Raw genomic sequence first — 18,012 nt, 5'->3', positions numbered from 1 at the left:
TTCTGTAAAATCCCTATATGACTAAAACCATGGGAACTAGTTTCATTTCTTTTAATTCTCAAGCAAAAAAAAAAAATCTTTTTTTTTTAAAGAAAAATTTTGTCAGCCTACAAAAACAGTAAAGTGTAAACCTAAATGCATCGCAATAGCAACACTTCCACCACCTCCACACACACCCCGTATATGGAAATCAAACTCTTTATACAGTCTCAATTAGACAAAGCTAGTATCTTCTTGCCATACTTGTGGTCTTAATAAAAATCTATTTTTATCCTTGAGATTCAACTAGATAAATTTTTCATACATAAAAATAAGATTCTTGATGCTCAACCTCTCATCCCCTTTAACCATCTCTTTGGAGTATTTTTTTTTGTTGGTCCTCTTTATTGATGTTATATGTAATTTCAGAAAGTTTTCCTTAACTTTACAATTCCAAAAATTATCTAAACTTAAGTATTTTTCCTGATTCATACCATTAAGCAGTATATTACATCAAAGCAATTGAATCTTTCTATTACTTAATGACTTTTTGAAACTGAAGCATTTGTATTTCCAAAGCCTTCAATTTTGATTCTTCTTAAGATCTTAGGAATGATTAGTATCTACTTCCTGACTTGCCTAATAAGTCCACTAGCAAGGGACCTGCTTTGGCAATTTGAGTGGTTTGTTATATTAAAAACACCACCTGCAGTATCAGTGATCATCTGTACTTATATAACCATTTACATCTGTAAATTTAAAAAATGATTTTAAGTTTGTATAAGTTTTCCATATGTAGAATTGTTTAAACTATCATTGTTATGCTATCTTTAGAACAGAGTTAATACTTATTTAATTAATTTGTTATTAAACTTGTCTTCCTTTAGTTCTTCTTCCAGACTATTATAAATCTTCTAACATAAAGAAAACTATCAGTCTAACCATATTACCAACATATCACTGCCACAAAATGATTCATTTTTATCACTTATTTAAAGGATCTGTGGGTGGACAGGGGGTTAACTACTAAGATAACAGGAGATAAAGCTCATAAAGATATAACCAAAACCTGAATGCACATATCCATTATGTCTGTTAATTATTACACCATTTCTTAATTTGTGAAAAGGTGCTCTATTCTTAGAGCCAATGAAAGCCTAGCTTTTTATCTCTGAAATGGTCAGAGTCTGATTGACGGGTCAATGATCTTTTAAAAACACTACCTACATCAGCAAGTTTTACATTTGCAAGACAGTGCAACTAAGGAATAATACACCTATGACAAGAAATACATTATGGCACATATGTCCTACAACCTACGCAGTAGTACGGGAATTTTCAAGTTAACAGTATTTAATAAGTACAACTGTCACTAACAGTTTATTAATCTCTTGTCATTTGCTATGCATAAGACATACTTTTTGAAGTAGCTTGAAAATTTTTCTTCCAATAGTGAAATACCCCAGAAACCTTGTGTGAAGCTAAATTAATGCCCTTAAATTATCTTAAAAGATAATTTCTATTCCGTATTTCACTTCTAATTAATGGTATCAACTCACCATGACAATCACTTACGCGTTCAGCCAAGGTAATTTAAAAGTGTGTGTGTGTGTGTGTGTGTCAGCTTCAGCTGTCTTAAATAACGATAGCCAAATGCCTAAACCCGTTTTCAAAAATTATATCCAAATATTATTTTGATCAAGGTTTCACTGCCCTATATATAGAAAATAAACTGCAAGAGTTCCACCTCTCAGTAACAATTTCTTCATATGTCTGTTACACAATATGGCCTTATACATCAAATATACACAAATACAGACAGTAACGTATCAGAAGATACAGGGTTAAAGAAATATAATGCAAATGTGTAGTTTCTTTCCCCCTCTGAAATTCTTACCACCTACAAACCCCAAAGCTTTAGGGTAAAACTAGTAAGTGCGTGCATTTAACTTGCAGCTTTGATATGATGTTGAACTTCTTAACCTTTAAGTAGTTCATAACGTGATTCCTGTAATATGCAAAAGAAACACTGACCATCACGTGCTCAAATGCTAGGCCTTTCGATAACAAATACCTATAAGTAGGATATTATTTAACTTCTAAATCTTAGATTTTTACTGTAAGATTTTTACCTCCCTCTTATTTGCATGATTAATTCTATACTTCTATCTGTAGTACAAAGACAGTTTCACTGACATTAGAACACAACTGAGTTCTTAACAGACATCTTCAGGGTATCCACTTTCAATTAAATTCAAACTATAGTCTCTTTTTTGAATAAAGTTATCCCCCATGATGGCTGAATAGAAAAACCCTTAAGATATTCGTCAAAGGAAAAAATGAAATAAACCACTGCATACAGGATTATTATATCACTGGAAAATCTTCTGACACCTTTATCACGCTGCTTAAGTTTTCCCTCAGTACTTAAGTTTTTCTTTGTACAGTAGCAGTACCTGGCTTTAAAAAAAAAAAAAAAAAAGGAAAGAAAGAAAGAAAAACTGAACCAACTGCAAGCAACACAGTATGACAGCTTCATCTACTTTTAGAATCTGAAACATATCCAGGATTAAGAGATAAACATGTTACACATTTGATTGCAACTCGTGCAAGAAAAGAGAAAAATGACCTTAGCAATACCAACAACTCTTGCTGGCGCTACATGTGAAGCAGCATCAGCAACAGCACCTACCCACCCAAGCAATAAGGTGCTTGGTCCCAATATACAGATCTGCATGTATTAAGGAGAGCCCTATGGAAAATAGACTGTCGTAAGAAATTAAGGGAAGCAATTCATAACAGGAGCTGCCTAATACTCTACATCTGAGTAAGGGATGTACCATATGGACCCAAGATTATATTTCTGCTAGTACACTGGCAGCACAAGGAGACTTGAGTGGATTGTTTTAGACTAAGCCAGTGGACCTACCAAGAAATCAAGAGAACATGCATGCAGGAGAATGGGAGTACATATACATACGGGAAACTGGGAAAATGAATAGGACAGGCCGTAACAGATCTCATTTCTGTCATCCCTTACCTTCAACATTTTCATCTCCTTCCTTATATCCATTGGTGATAGTTCCTATCACCATACACTGTCTTAATACAGAACTACAGTATTGACCTGAAAGCCTATCTATAACTGAGGTTGTTAATTTCACTCGAAGATGGTTATTTAGCTCACATTCTCCAGGATACTGTGCACAGGGCAGCCATCCTTGAGTAAATACTGGTCTATAGCCGTAACTGTGCTAGTCAATGTCTGAATTTATGAAAATCACCAGCCTTCACTTGCTAGTAGGAATACTGTTGCTGTAATAATTAGGATAAGGTTACCTCTAAATGTAATTTGAATAGATTATTTATTTTAGTATACATTTCTTATTAAATAGCAGAGATTTTAATCTATTAGTATTGAATTTGTTACTTGCTATTACCTGAGGACTACTGTATCACTTGGCCTCAAGACACATACAACTGGTTTACAAATAGATGTAAGGTGTGTGTATTGCCATAAAAAAGATTTATAAAATTCTCATCCATGGAGTTTTCAGCGATCAAACATTTTTTAATATGAAACACATACAGTTTCAGCATTTCACAAAAAACCTTCCTAAGCACTCCTGCAAGCTTAAGCAGTGAGACCAATAATTTAAGCCTAAAACTAGACCGTGTTTTAAGCAGTTCTATAGGTTGACACTTTTCAAAAGAAGAGTCTAATCAAAATACAGAATAAAAGGCCAGAAACACGCTGTTGTTCTTCATAGCTATTACTCAACTATTATAATAATTAAGACAAAATCAAATGGCACTGCTAGGTTTAATGTATGCCTAAATGCCTGCAGGATCAAGGCCTACAGTTTCTAAAGTTATGCTGCAAGAAGGAGTATTTTCTCTGATCTGAAATAGAGACATTTCCTCTGTGTTTGGATTGTATGTAGCTACCTACTTAGGAGATGCATCAGACATCACTTTAAAAGGATTATTTTTTGCAACTAAATGATGTGAAAATCTGAACGCTCAGACAATGCATTTTCAGTTCAGTCACTGAGATAATCTTCCTTGCATTTTAAAGAAATGAGTAAAGGTGGTAGTTATTTTAATTAACTCAATAATTCCTCACTCCTTTTGTGCCTTGCAAGATCTTCTTTTAAAATAATAAACATTGTTTATTGATTTTTGTTTTGCAATACTCCGAAAACACAAATAGATATGAACACAGTGGCTGTAACAAACAAAAGAAGTTAAAAGTTCTTCAGAACAGTGACCTTTTGAGTAGGAAGGCGAGATAAAGGTAAAAGGTTAAAGATACACAGAAGTTATGTGCACGCTTTGCTGAAGAACATGCATTCTCTACACCCTTCACTTTGAGAACTATTTTAGACAACTGAACTGCTATACCATCTGTCAAAAAAGATATTCTTTCAAACTTCACAATACTAAAAAGACATCATTATGGCTTGTTTTCAGAAGAAAAAGCCAAGTCTGCAGAAAATTATCCAAAGGTATCATTACCAATGAAAAGCTATTTTAGGACTTTAATCTTTTGATAAACTGAGGTTGATAAAGAAGTACAGGAAGAACCTAAGACAAAAATGAGGCAGCTAGTCATGGTCAAAGAAACGTGACCATAACAGACCTATTTACATCAGATTAACTGCCTGTAGATTTGATTTATTAGGATTAAGATAAAAATCAAAGACTTTTCCAAGAAGAAAATAAAAACTGATGCAAGCCTCATATCTTGTTTTTCTGAAACAGCTTTTTGAGCAGTAGAACAGAGCTGGTTTCCAACCTGAGCAACAATTCACTGGCCTTTGATTTAATGATTTTCTGTAAAATCTATTTCTAGACAAGTAAATGCCTTTCAAGTTGACTTAGTATTCATATCAGAACATCCCTAAAGTTGTGCAACAAGCGTAATATTAAACAAGTACATCTTGCACAAATAGAGTTATTTCTCCAAAAATCCAAGATCCTTATTTAGGATCAAAACACATAAGCTTGTATTTCACATTTTATGAAAGTTACTAGAATCCATCTTCTGCAAGAATTTTCTATTACTTGGATTAACTGGCTTGGATTAACTGGCACATTATGAAAGGCTGCTCTCACAACTGCAGTTGTTTTAGTGGTTTGGGAAATACAATATGGATGAGTAAATTCTGTGGCAGACAAAAATCATTTACAATACCAAAGGACCATTATTTTCGTACTTTTACAAAAAAAGTGACTCGATGAAAATTATAAACGTGGATGCTGACTGCACATTCCTACACAAAAATGGGAGATCACCACCAGCGTTTGTAACAACAGTATAGGTAAGACTGCTGTGCTTGTTGTGAGAAACAAAGTTGTGTTTTTGCAGTAGAGAATTACTTTTCTGTATTCCAAGGTAGTTGTGTAGTCATAATAAGGAGAAATGCTAAGTAGATAAGTGGACAGTGGAAGGCCTCATTGTTCCAAAATAAGGTAGAAGCTTGAGAAAAACAGGATGAGCAGTGTGAGAACAGTAAAAAACAAAGATCACAAGTACTCAAAACATAAGTAAGGAGAAATTAAAGGGTTGAAAAAAAAAAAAAAGAAAAGTTGCACATATATGGTATTGAGGAGCGTCAAGTAGCTTGTGAACCTGTAGTACTCATCCAATGAGGAAACAGGGGAGGTGATCAGGTAATAGGGAATAAAAGGTTATGATTTGTTTACTAAAATGTGCTCCTGATTGACAGGACACCCACCATTGCAATCGCAAATAAAATAAGCTTCACAGAAGATCCTGTCTGAAGAAAATTATTTGAGATTTTTCTCACATTGTGCCTTTGTATTGTGGGAGACAGGGTATTGAAAAGGTATCATTCACAAAATGAACATAGTTTTATGCAAATCAGTTGAAGGTGTTACTTAGCTACATTTCATTCTCCACAAGTGGAGAGAGTTAAAGCGTCACACTTCCTCTTGCATTTTGAAGTCCAGTGAAGTAGTTTTCATTTGTCAGCATCATTAAGCAACTCAAGTTACATGCTTGTTAACTGAAGAAGCCAGCTAGCCACCCAAAGGAGTCATACCATAGATATGCAAGTCTCCCCTTGATCCCACATGCTTGAAAGCTGTGCAAAACTAGAAGCTACCTGAACAGTTTCAGAAGCCAGATAGCACAGAACCCCCAAGAACTCTTTATAGCCAACAGCTCAAAAGTTCATTCTCCCCCTCACTGTTTATGTACAATTCCTCCAGAGTAACAAATATTTAACCTTCCTATAAACAGAAACAAGTATTCTCTGGTATGACTGAGCCTATGGCACCAGACCTCTTCCATTTCCCCCCCACCCTGAGATATGTCCCACACATTCCAGCTATTTCTTCATTACACAACTACATCCTTCATGTGGTGTCAGTTTGTTTTTGTGAGGTGCAACCTAAGTGGTGACAGGATATATTAAACAGGTAATCCCCATTAATACTTTTATAGCTCAGGAAGAAGTTGTCTCCATACGATTTTTCTATAAAACTAAAACCTCCAAAGGACAGCGCTTTTGACCTAAGCATTGTATTTTAAACAAAAATGACTTTTTTTTTTTTTTAAACTACATGATGGCAATACTGGAGACTTGAATACAAGTCAGTTTCTCTTCTTGAAAATGCAGAGAAATTACCAGGTTGTGTAGGGATCTCAGCAACTGAAAAATATATGCTTTTCTGTCTACAAGTTAGAGAGTACAATTTTTCTGAGATAAAGCTCCTTCTAGTAATTATAACCTTCAGACTTGGGCCAAGCTGGTTCTGTACAATAGTGAATGGCACTACAAAGATCACAAATGGTTCACTGCACATGCCTGCATCTTATTGTGGCTACAGAAGCAGCATACGCACCCCTTTCTTTATAGGACTGTATGAACGTCAGCCAAGCAAACACTTTCACAGACATTATAGATAAGAAGTAAGGTTGCTAATTTACTAGAGCACTGCAGGAAAAAAAAAATCAAGATAAAATTTCACAGTATTTTAAATTAGTGAAAACTGAAGTAATACATTTGAACTCAAAGTTTAAGAGTTCCTTAGCATTTGCCTAGCAAGGAATTAAAATATGCTACATAAAGGAAATTACCATTACCTTTTTTAATAGATAAGCCTTTACATTTCAATGGTTTGGACAGATGTTAGTTTAGCAAGTGAGTTAAGCTTTAACAGAGCACAGGTGACACTGAGTAACTATCAACACAGCTGACTGAACCAAAGGTGCCTTTTAGATGTAAATTTCTCCATTTCAAAGATAGGTAACCTCTCACCGCCCCCTCCACCTCACTGACTTCAAGGCAGAAATACACTTAGACCATTTATTCAAAATAATTTAATTGATGAGACTTGAAATCTGCAGATCACAAACGCCAATTGTGTCCTGGGCTGCATCAACAGAGGCATGGCCAACAGGTCAAGGGAGGCAATTGTCCCCCTTAGTTCTGCCCTTATGAGACTCCACTTGGAGTGCTGCATCCAAGTCTCAAGCAGAAGGACATGGAACTGATTGAGAGGATCCTGAGGAGGGCCATAAAGATGAGATGCCTGGAGCACCTCTCCTATGAACAAAGGCTGAGAGAGCTGGGGATGTTCAGCCTGTAGAAGAGAAGGATCCAGGTAGACCTCACCACAGGCTTTCAGTACTTAAAGAAGCTAAGCTGAAGATGGAGAGCAACTTCTTACACAGATAGTCACAGGACAAGAAATGATGGTTTTAAACTAAAAGAGGGGAGATTTGCATTGGATACTAGGAGGAAATTCTTCACTCTGAGCACAGTGAGGCATTGGAACAGCTTATCCAGAGAAGCTATGGATGCCCCATCCCTGAAGATGTTCAAGGTCAGATTGGATGAGGGTTTGAGCAACCTGGTCTGGTAGTGTGTCCCTGCCCATGGCAGGGGATGATGGGGAGCTAGATAAGCTCTCCTGAACCAGCAACTATTCCTGAAATGACATTGTTTAGTAGGCAATTTGAAGATTTTTGCTTGGAAAGTAAAAATAGATATTGTCCTTAAGTAGTATCCTTCACTGCTAAGAAATGCAAAGCCATTTGTACTGCTGTATAAAACAGTTGTATTATACCAAGTTTCCCTTATTTTTATTCCGCAATCACAACTCAGCTATTTAAGACTATAAATGTTAAAATGAAAGACCATAAAGAAAGGTCTTGATTCACATTTATCTTTCAAAAAACAAATCTTGTTCTAAGACAATATTAGTATTTATCAAAGGGGTGGGGAGATCTTATGTGAGACTTAGAAGGAATTGTAAATTTACCTACGCGACAACGTATCTTATATGAAGCAAAACACAATTTAGCAGGGACTGAACTGCTCCCATTTAAAAGTTAACTAAATTTTTCCATATTACATTATATTCCAGTTCTAGTTCCAGGCTCCGTGACAGAAGTTTGCCACCATGCTTTGTACTAGTAACAGTGCTTGCTGTAATTCAAAGACTGGTCTAATACCTTTACCTTTAGAAAAAATTACTGATTTCTCAGGCCAAGAACTGAATTTCAAGAGCAGCACTACTGGTGGAACGCTTGTAATTGATCTTCAAGATCAGAAGAGCTTTCCAAGCATGGATGAAAAAAAAAAAACATTCATCTTTAGTGATGATCGTACTGTAGGAATCAAACAGTCTCACAGCTGACAAGTCAAAGCTCTGTCCACTGGGGTCCCATTGCTGTTCACTGGAATAGCTGAACTGCAACGTTTGTCCTCCAACGGATCAATTTAGAATTGGCAGTGCATGCAGTTATGATCTGATAGGGAAAGTCACTTTGGTCCCTCTCACCTCCAGAATTTATATTCTCTTATGATCTATCTTGGATGGAAAAACAAAATGGAAAAGCGAGTGCAGATGCAGCCCAAGAAATCATGTTAGCTTAAGCTGATATGACATGTCTTCTCAGCATACTCAAAGGCAGTCCTGTCTACACTAGTACGTTCCCAAACAACTCATGCCAATTTCAACATCTATTTCATTTAAGTAACTTAACCTCACGAGTATATTCATAGAATCATAGAATATTCCGAGTTGGAAGGGACCCTTAAGGATCATCAAGTCCAACTCTTGACACCGCACAGGTCTACCCAAAAGTTCAGACCATGTGACTAAGTGCACAGTCCAATCTCTTCTTAAATTCAGACAGGCTCGGTGCAGTGACAACTTCCCTGGGGAGCCTGTTCCAGTGTGCAACCACCCTCTTATATTAGAAAGCTTTATAACCAAGTACAGTCACAGATCAAGTTATATTACCTTCTCTTCACTTGTCATCCTCAGGCTTCCTTTAAGAGTCTGATTTTATACATGTTAAGTACATGGAAAGAACTGAAATAAAATCTACTGGAAAAACCTACTTAACTGGTATCTGATAATCATTCTTTTCATCCAGACTAATGTATTGAAATACCTTACAGAGGCAGCTACAGCAAGTATTTGTTATTCCCACAGGGAGAGCTTCTGTGTATTTCTTTAATTGCCATAGATTCTCTTAATCCAACAAAACCTGGAAAATTCTACACTAATTTTTCATTAATTTTCTTTAATACTCTACAAAAAAAGTGAACCGCAGTTCAATTAGAGCTCATGGATTCTGTTCCTAGGAAGAAAAATACCTGAGTAAAATTTTATGCTCTGATATAAAGGATGAACATTCAAGACAATAAATTTTAGTTATCACTTTAGACAATCTTAAGACCTCTCTTGAGAAAACCTTACTTTGGAGAAGAAAAACTGTATTAGCTGGTTAGAAAACGCAAATTCTGAGTTCCTCATTTTTCACAGAATAAATACTGTATATGCTCATAATTTGTCCTACATTCATTACCAATTTGAAGATCACAAAACCAGATCTAGTTCTAAATGATACTTAATGTATTTGTCCTCCCCTTGTCTTTACACGGGGAAGAAATTATCACCCCTTTCTTATGGGAACTGAGGCCAAGAAAGATTAAGTGATTTACTTCAGTTCACAGAGTCAGCTGAAGCTAACAGAGAACTCACTTTGTGCAAGCATTTAATGCTTATCCTTCAAACACTGCGCAACCACAATGTGTAGTTCTTTGACTTTTTAGGTAACTGTCACAGAACTATCCTTTTCAATTCAACTTTTTGGCTTACCTGTTGACGTTTTAACATTTACCACCTTTGGTTAGCCCATTTCTATATCTACTTTCCTCTCTACCTGTTGTGTAAGACATTGTCCTCAAGCACTTTTATTCCTTATTCCAAGTCTGAGGTACTAATTTATACAAGAATAAATAACCAATTAATTCAAATTTGGTATTAACATGGTGTGTTTGGTGTTTTTATTGTTCAATTCTTGAAACTCACACTATTTCAAACAGGTTCTCTATAAACTAACAGCTGCTTTATGTACTGTGCAGAACCAACCCACACAAAAGTTAAGATTTTCAAAATGATGCAAATTACTTTTTGATTTATTTCCTGAGGCCCTGTGCTATATTCTGATGTGGCTTTAAGACCTGTATGTTCTGGGAGAAAAAAAGACAATGAGTGTACAACATTTTGCTAAAAATCATTTTCTTTTAGTTAACAGGCCCATTAATTTCCTTGACTTAAAATAACCTCCACTGAATTAGCCACATAATAAACAAGAATAAATTAAACCTAGTACTAAATAACACTAATGGACTTGCACTACAAGTATCGGTTCACTGCTAAGTGATGCATAAAGTGTACAGAGGGAAAAGAAATGGTGAAGGAGACTGGCATTCTCCTTCCTTCCCCTCTATTACCTTCATGAGGCATTTGTCACATGGAAGGAGCAGCTCCATTTCTGCTTATATAGCCTACCGTTTTTATACATCCCAGTGTTACATTTAAGTAACTGCCATAACACCAATACATCGTATAACTATGAACAATGTAAAAGCATATATTTAGACAGCCAGTTAGATTTCCTCTACTGAAGACAAACACCAGTTTATCTAAAAAACTGATAGGGCAAAACAAAAGAAATCAAGATAAGTGCTTTTACAAATTCCATGACCATTTTAAACTGACAGTCAGATGACAGCAATATAATATTCCTTCCAAAAGCAAGAAATCAGTTACCAGCAATGATGCAGAGGTTCTACCTTACAAGTATTTCAAAATAAGCTTATCTCAACCTCCTGACTTTCAATGAAAGAAACAGAGGTGATAAAGTAAATCAGATAGTAAGTTAAGACATTATCTTGCCAGCATTGACAAGCTTAGACAACAAAGAGCAATCAAGAAATATTGAAATACAACAGTCTTCAATTTGGCATTTAAAAGGAAACTTATCTAAATCAGATTCTATGGCTGGGATGAAGGTTTATGGCAGTAACAGCAAAATGTTCTCACATCAACTGGGAATACTCGGATGCTCTTCATACCTCCAGAGACCACTAGACTCATCCCACCCTTGCTCCTTACATTGTCCACTGCTCCCACACTGGCACCAAGCTACAATGGCAGCAACAAGTAGTACAGAAGGTATTCCAGGATAAGGAGGAGAAAACCAGATATAGATTTTGTCTGTGCATGTTTGGCACAACTCCATAAACTGATGTTATTTATGTCTGGCACTGCATGGTTATTTAACAGTATTGGCATGTTGGTACCTAAACACCATACATTACGGGTCATTTTGAAGAAGTCTAGTATTTCCCCAGGAAGGCATGATTCACAAACCAAGTCATTTAACTAGAAGACAGACTAAAAGGACTAGAAAATGTCTAGCTTTTTTTTTTTTTTGAGGGGGGGTTTAGGGGGGAGGGGAATATAGTAGTATTTTCAAGAAGTGTTCATAGATATTCTCAGGGCGCGACTTTTTCAATTAAAACTGAAGTATGTCTTCATCTGACCTGATTTCCCATTCTGAGATTCCCCTGGGATGAGTTACATAACACAGTAACTTTCTGCTTTGGATCTCTAGATACTATGAAGGATGTTTAGGTCTGTGAAAGAAAAGATATCACATGATTTTTAGCATTCAGCACAACCAGTGAAAAATTTTTGGAAATCTTTAGTGTTGAAAACTACCATCCAGCATGTATCTCGACTTTTCTGATGAACAATGACTCTTTGAACTGTACCAACAAGCTTAACTCCTTCAACCTATGGCTGAGATACCAACATCTTCCAAAGGGCACTAATGCTATCCTCTTTTTTTAATTAAGCATTCAAATATTTTACGACTTCCATGGCCAACGTCATGCAAAATGAAAGAGGATAAAGCTGACTTTGTTGTAAGAAATACCAAAGCATTACATAGACTAGTATGCTCTAGTTCTTAATAACTTTGTTTGTCATTTAAACAACAGACACTTGGTTTATGGCAACAAGAACTTCTGATTGCCTGTTCAGTACTAAAGCAAGAAAAAACTGTTTTGCTATCTCTGATGCTGGGATTCCAGGATGACAGAATCGCTGCTATAATTTTCATTCAGACAACCAAGGCCAACAAAAGATGCAAAATAGATTTTTCCACTGTAAATGTTGTAAACGTACTCTAAAAATTCTTTGTTTGCCCTAGCAAACCATACTTTCTACTCTTTGTTATGCTGACTGAAATAGAAGAAAGGACTGTAACTTCTGGGAAATAAATTGACTAAGACATCTTCCCTCCTAACTCTGTTTAAGGGACTGCAAGCTCACAGTCCATCTCTGAATGTTTTTATGCCTGTACACCTGTCAGCTTTCCCATTGATGGCTTTTTCAAACACTTTTAACAGTCAGGTGAGAATCTCAAATATATTGGCTTTTTCTAACTGTATCATCCCTTCATTTGTCTTTGAAAGTCCAAGTGAGAAAGCACCAAGCAAAATACAGCTATGATTCCACAAAGACTCAAAACAACTGCTTTAACAGAACCTCACTAATACAAGAACTGAGAAAAGTCTCCAAACTGACCCCTAAAAGCCTCTATAGCGTAATGAATGGCCATGCTGACTGAAATGTCACCAAAATCAAATTTGTTACCAACTTCAGTGAGCTTCAGATCAGGTCTGCAGCCTCCAGATAAAATTATTTTGTCCTACCTATCTGAAAGCCAGAAGAGAAGTTACCACAAATAACTGTTATTCAAAAAGGCATTTTATATTTCAAGTGTACTATCTGACAACAACTATTAGTTAACATATTGACAGTAACACAGTACCAAAACATGTCACTGAAAAATTTTGCATATCTATAGACTGTCTAAACAAGAGATGAGGACATTATCTCCTGTGTACTTGAAGAGCTTTTTATATCTGTTCTGTCACAGAGCTGAAGTAAGCAGTTGGCAACCTCAGTCATCATGCACAGCAACAATATAAACAGATGGAGACAGAAGGTCTTTCAAAGCTGACAAACATAAGCACCACCACTTTTCACAGCAATCAGAAGTGTATTTACTCACGAGGCAGTTATCAGAATCGATTCAATATTTTCTGACTCTGCAGCAGAATTATTAACATTTAAAAAGCTCAGAATGCTGCCCTCTGACACTTGCTCTGAAACACTGGTAGAGGATCCGTTCTACTTACTGAGGGTTTTTCAAGTACCTTTCACTCAGATAATTAGGAAAAACCTCTCAAGCTGACATTCTGCAAAACAACCTACTAATTCTATTGCCGTAACTGTAAAATAAGAATGGTACCCTGTTTCTAATGTTCAGAACAAGTAAACCTTGAGATTGTTTAAATAATAAAATTAATCATGATCTTGCTGCTGATTGCTTTTGTAGCAATGCTTGAAGCACAGAAAACAAGACTAACACTTTAGACTAGCCTTCTCTAAAGAAAGTCCCTACTAGCCTGAATCTGACAAGTTACTCATTTCCTTGCAGTTACAACTTGTATTCCCCACTGTTATAGTGCTATAGACAGGCAAAAGATCAGAATATTTATATATGAGCAAGATGTTAGCAGTTTATAGTTTAGTAATCATGAAAACACACTTAAAAAATAAAACAAAAGAAAGGAAAAAAAAACTAATAGTGTCTAAGCATGTCACTAATAACATAACATACTGGAAGCTTTAAAGTCTTACTTCAAAGTCATCAACATACCCCCCCATTCTCTAACTCTGCTGCATTACAGAACACACATCTCAGATCTGCAGCATGGGCATATCTCATTTCTGCAGCCTGCCTGAAGAACCACTGAAGTCAAGTCTTCACAGCGCGGCAAAGGAAGCCAATAAAGAGAACCTGCCAGTGTGTTTCCCAGCATTGGTATGGCTGGACACAGCTAAAGCTATTTAGAAGAAAAGTTACCTCACAGACCTCAGACAGTTAAGGGACTCATAGATGTTTACCAGAATTTTAAGTTCACCTGGCCCCATTAGTCTCTAGGTAGCTATGTTTAGGCATTGATACCTTACACTACCAGTGAAAGGCCTTTTCATCAGCTTCAGTCTCTAATTGGTTGTAAAGAAGCAACTGAAATAAATGAAGATTTCTAGTCAAGTCCATTCTATAAGAGTGTTTACATAGACAAGCCAAAATAAATCATCATCTTCTGGGATTTAACTAATTCATATGTTGCCTGTAACAGCAGCTTATAGAGCCAGCCCTCTAGCAATGCTGACTGTAAAGCCAGATGACCATGCCACACTTCTCATTTCATCCCTGTTATATCAAGTACCAAGTATGCATAAAAAGGAAAGAACGCAACAAGGAAAGAGGCACTTAGGTTCAGATCTAAATGACAGAGTATTACTAACTGATCTGGAATGAAAGCTATGACTAAATCATTCTAATCACTCCTTAGATTTATGACAGTCACATTAAACCCAAGGCACAAAGCAATGCTGCATTAACACTGAAGTCCAAGAAAAGTGTTTCTCTCATTTCTGTTGAAATTAGGAAGGGACATCTACTCATCGGGAATTCAATGGGGAACATGACTGCTTCAACTTAAAGGGATTCTTAATTGTCCCACTGGGCTGGAACCTTTGTTTTAGAACTCTCCACATTTTTTTTCCCCTCAAGTTATTCCAGAAATAACATGTCTTACATGTGTAAATTACCAATATATGGTTGATAGCTCAACATGATGCTTGCTGAAACAACTGTACTTCCATCTGCAGTGTATATCAAAATCCATTCCTGTTCCCAGAGGAATGTTTCCTCAGTTTACCAAGGAATTTACAAAGTTTACCAAGTTTACAAAGGAATTAGTTCTCTGCCTACTATACTGATCACCTTTACTCCTGAACATTGCCTAACAGATGCTCCAACTGAAAACACTGAACTGGAGGCAACTCTGGGGTTAACCCTGAGTTCAAAGGGGCTCAGCCACCCAAGGAGCAGAGTTGTTAAGAGCTTCATTTCCAGCTTTCTGGATCTCTCACCTGCTTTGGTGAGCTAATACAGAGACCAGGATATTAACAGGCGATAGCTATCCTAGCTTCTGAGAGAATTTAACATCAGGACATCTTAGGCACATTTTAACCAACACTGATAGAGAACACTATGCCAAACCTGACCTTAAAGCAATATTTTTCTCCATTTATAACATTGCTGTAAATGATGTTAAACGCAGGAAAGAGATTACCCTGGTCACCTAGATACTGTTAAACAGCTACTACTTCAAGTAAGATTCTTGTATTAAAGCAGACAATATTGATTTCTTATTAGATCTCATTTTATTCAACAGATCTTTAAGATTTGACACATTACCTTTGACACCACTTGCTTTGAAATTGATAATATAAACCTTAGAACTGGATTCCTTCAGGAAATCATGATGTGGTGCTTATTATTTACGTATCTAAAAAGTAATCAATTCACAATTTATATGAAGATGTTTCAAAAGCTTAGAGAGAAAGTTACACCAGCTTGTTTATCTTCCTCACCTACACTTCACACATTTTCAGTAACAGCTTATACCAACCTACCACACGCACAGTTAAAAACGACCACATCACAAAGACCATGAGTAATACAGACAGTTCCTAACCACACAGGTACTACTTAATATATATATATACACACACATGCTTGCATCTGAAGGGAGGTACATATATACAACCAATATTCAATATGAAACTAAAAGGCAGTGCAACTTTTGGTTGTAACAACAAATAAGTTACCTTTGAATCCATCCAGGATTTTTTTTCTACTGATGCTGCTTAAAGACGGATCTTCTGACAGCACCCCAGGTACTGCTAGAACAAAGAAGATGCTGTTAATTTTTCATCATTGCAGTTGTCATTGTCAAGCCTGATAGCATTCTTTCCAAAGCATTTATTTTATTTTTTAGATTCCTTTATAGATTATAGATTCCTCTGTTTAAGGAAACTTGGCTTTGACTAGTCACCACGGGCCATATAAGAACCTTGACATTGTATATATGATTCTTGGCAGCTTGGTCACTCTCACCTCCTCGTGGGAAGTGAAGCAAAAAAAAAAATAATACAGTAGGGAACTACTGGTTTCCATGAAGAGCCTGTAAATTATACATGCATGTTCATTCATGCACAAAAACATGCAAAAATACCTAGGTATCTTTTCATTTACAAGATTTAAATAATAAGAAGAAATTTAGCATACTGATTTAGTTATTAAGTATTCAGGCAGCTTCAACCTTTTGCTGAGAAACAAACTCGTTAAGAAAATAGTACAACTGTGGCACTGCCATTACTCCAAATATAATTGTATAACCAAGTCTATGGAGAGACCCACTTTTTAGGGTCCCATTCCCAGCAAACCACATTCACAGGTATGCATGGTAAAAATGTCCTGATGCTACAAGCAGCTGATAATTGAGTAAAGTCCATAAGGATTAGGGATGCCACAGCTGAAGGCAGCATAGTAGCTAAGGATGTCCACCTTCTACTTCTGATCCAAGCCAATGCACTTGGGCAAACTGATTTTTTTTTTTCCATTCAACCTTTCTGCATGAAGTGGCATTCTACATAACCTACAGCAAAAGATGAACGTCCCTAGCACACAGAGGCTACTTACCACTTAGTTTGCCAAGTATTACCACCTTTTTTCCTGAAGTTTCACAAAATTTAAGAGCTTTAAAGAAGTTCAGCTTTAGCTAATAAAAACCTGCGTATGATGGAAATCAAATCATAGCTCAAAACTGATACAAGCACCAAGAACACCACAAAGCTGCAAGATAAAAACAAACACAGCAGTGGAAGTTATCCAAAACCTATATATGCTAGCAACAAAAGAGATGTGAGATAGGAAGCTTGCCTCTGACATGCTGTGAACGCCCAAATAACAAACTGGGCTAAGAACAAGAAAGGAGCTTGTTCTTGTTTCCTTATCGCTCCCTATCAAGCATCTTTGTTCTCCATGCTACAACCAAAACCCACCCTCACTACAGAGAGGATACAACCATTGTCCTCATTAGCGGCCTTTGTAACAGCTTATTACAAAGCTTAGGGCTAAGAAACACCCCTTGGAACATCAATTGCCTGAAAATACGAGGGGCATTGCAGAAGCCTACGCTTTTGGCTGACAAAAACACGCAAAAGGCACGCTGCTTTCCCCCAGCCTGGGCTGGAGAGCACCCCTGAGGGCTGAGCGCTCCTGGCTGCCGCTGCCCTGCGGCCTCCCTGCGCCCAGCCCGATCCTCCCCGTGAGCACCTGACCCCAGGGCAGGCCAACTTCCTCGGGCACCAACCTGGCGGGGGCGCTGCGGGGCAGCGGCGGCACGTTCCCGCACAGCCCCGCTCCCAGGCCGGCCCCACGTGCTAGCCCCTGCCCTGAGGAGGCGCACCCTGGCTTCCCCTCGCCTCACGGCGGTACCAGCCGTTAACAGCCGCCTAACGGTCGGGGCGCGAGCAGCCCGCTCGGCAGGGGAAGGGGAAGCGGTAGGGGCAGGGGAAGCCCCGCCCTTTCCCGCCACCGCCCTATCAGCGCTCGAGGAGCGGGGCCTACCGCGGGGCCGCGCCCCCCCCGCGCCGCGCATGCCCGCCTCACGCCCACCCCACCCCCTCCTCCGCCCCTCCCGCCGCGAGGCTCCCGCGCGCCGCGCCCCCCTCGGCCCCGCCGCCAATCCCGCCGGGGGCGGG

At 37.7% G+C, this 18,012-nt stretch overlaps 1 protein-coding gene across 4 annotated transcripts in view; it reads right to left on the bottom strand.

The window, feature by feature from the left end:
- The window catches only part of SHLD2 (shieldin complex subunit 2), a 34,704-nt gene extending 16,985 nt beyond the window's left edge, over nucleotides 1–17,719 (bottom strand). The window contains exons 1-2 of one of the 4 annotated variants that reach the window (XM_035330154.1): nucleotides 17,622–17,719; nucleotides 16,075–16,146 (exon numbers count right to left, since the gene is read on the bottom strand). The gene's annotated coding sequence lies outside the window, so the exon portion shown is untranslated. Of the gene's footprint in view, nucleotides 1–606; nucleotides 729–2,175; nucleotides 2,387–16,074; nucleotides 16,147–17,621 lie in introns of those variants that run through there. The other 3 variants (XM_035330151.1, XM_035330153.1, XM_035330152.1) reach the window with 3 other exon arrangements.
- Nucleotides 17,720–18,012: the final 293 nt, after the last annotated feature.

Source organism: Oxyura jamaicensis, chromosome 6 (genome assembly GCF_011077185.1).
Source record: "Oxyura jamaicensis isolate SHBP4307 breed ruddy duck chromosome 6, BPBGC_Ojam_1.0, whole genome shotgun sequence".
NCBI classification, from domain to species: Eukaryota; Metazoa; Chordata; class Aves; order Anseriformes; family Anatidae; genus Oxyura; species Oxyura jamaicensis.
The sequence above is the reverse complement of the archived record's forward strand: the minus strand, read 5'-3'. Positions and strand labels throughout refer to the sequence as shown.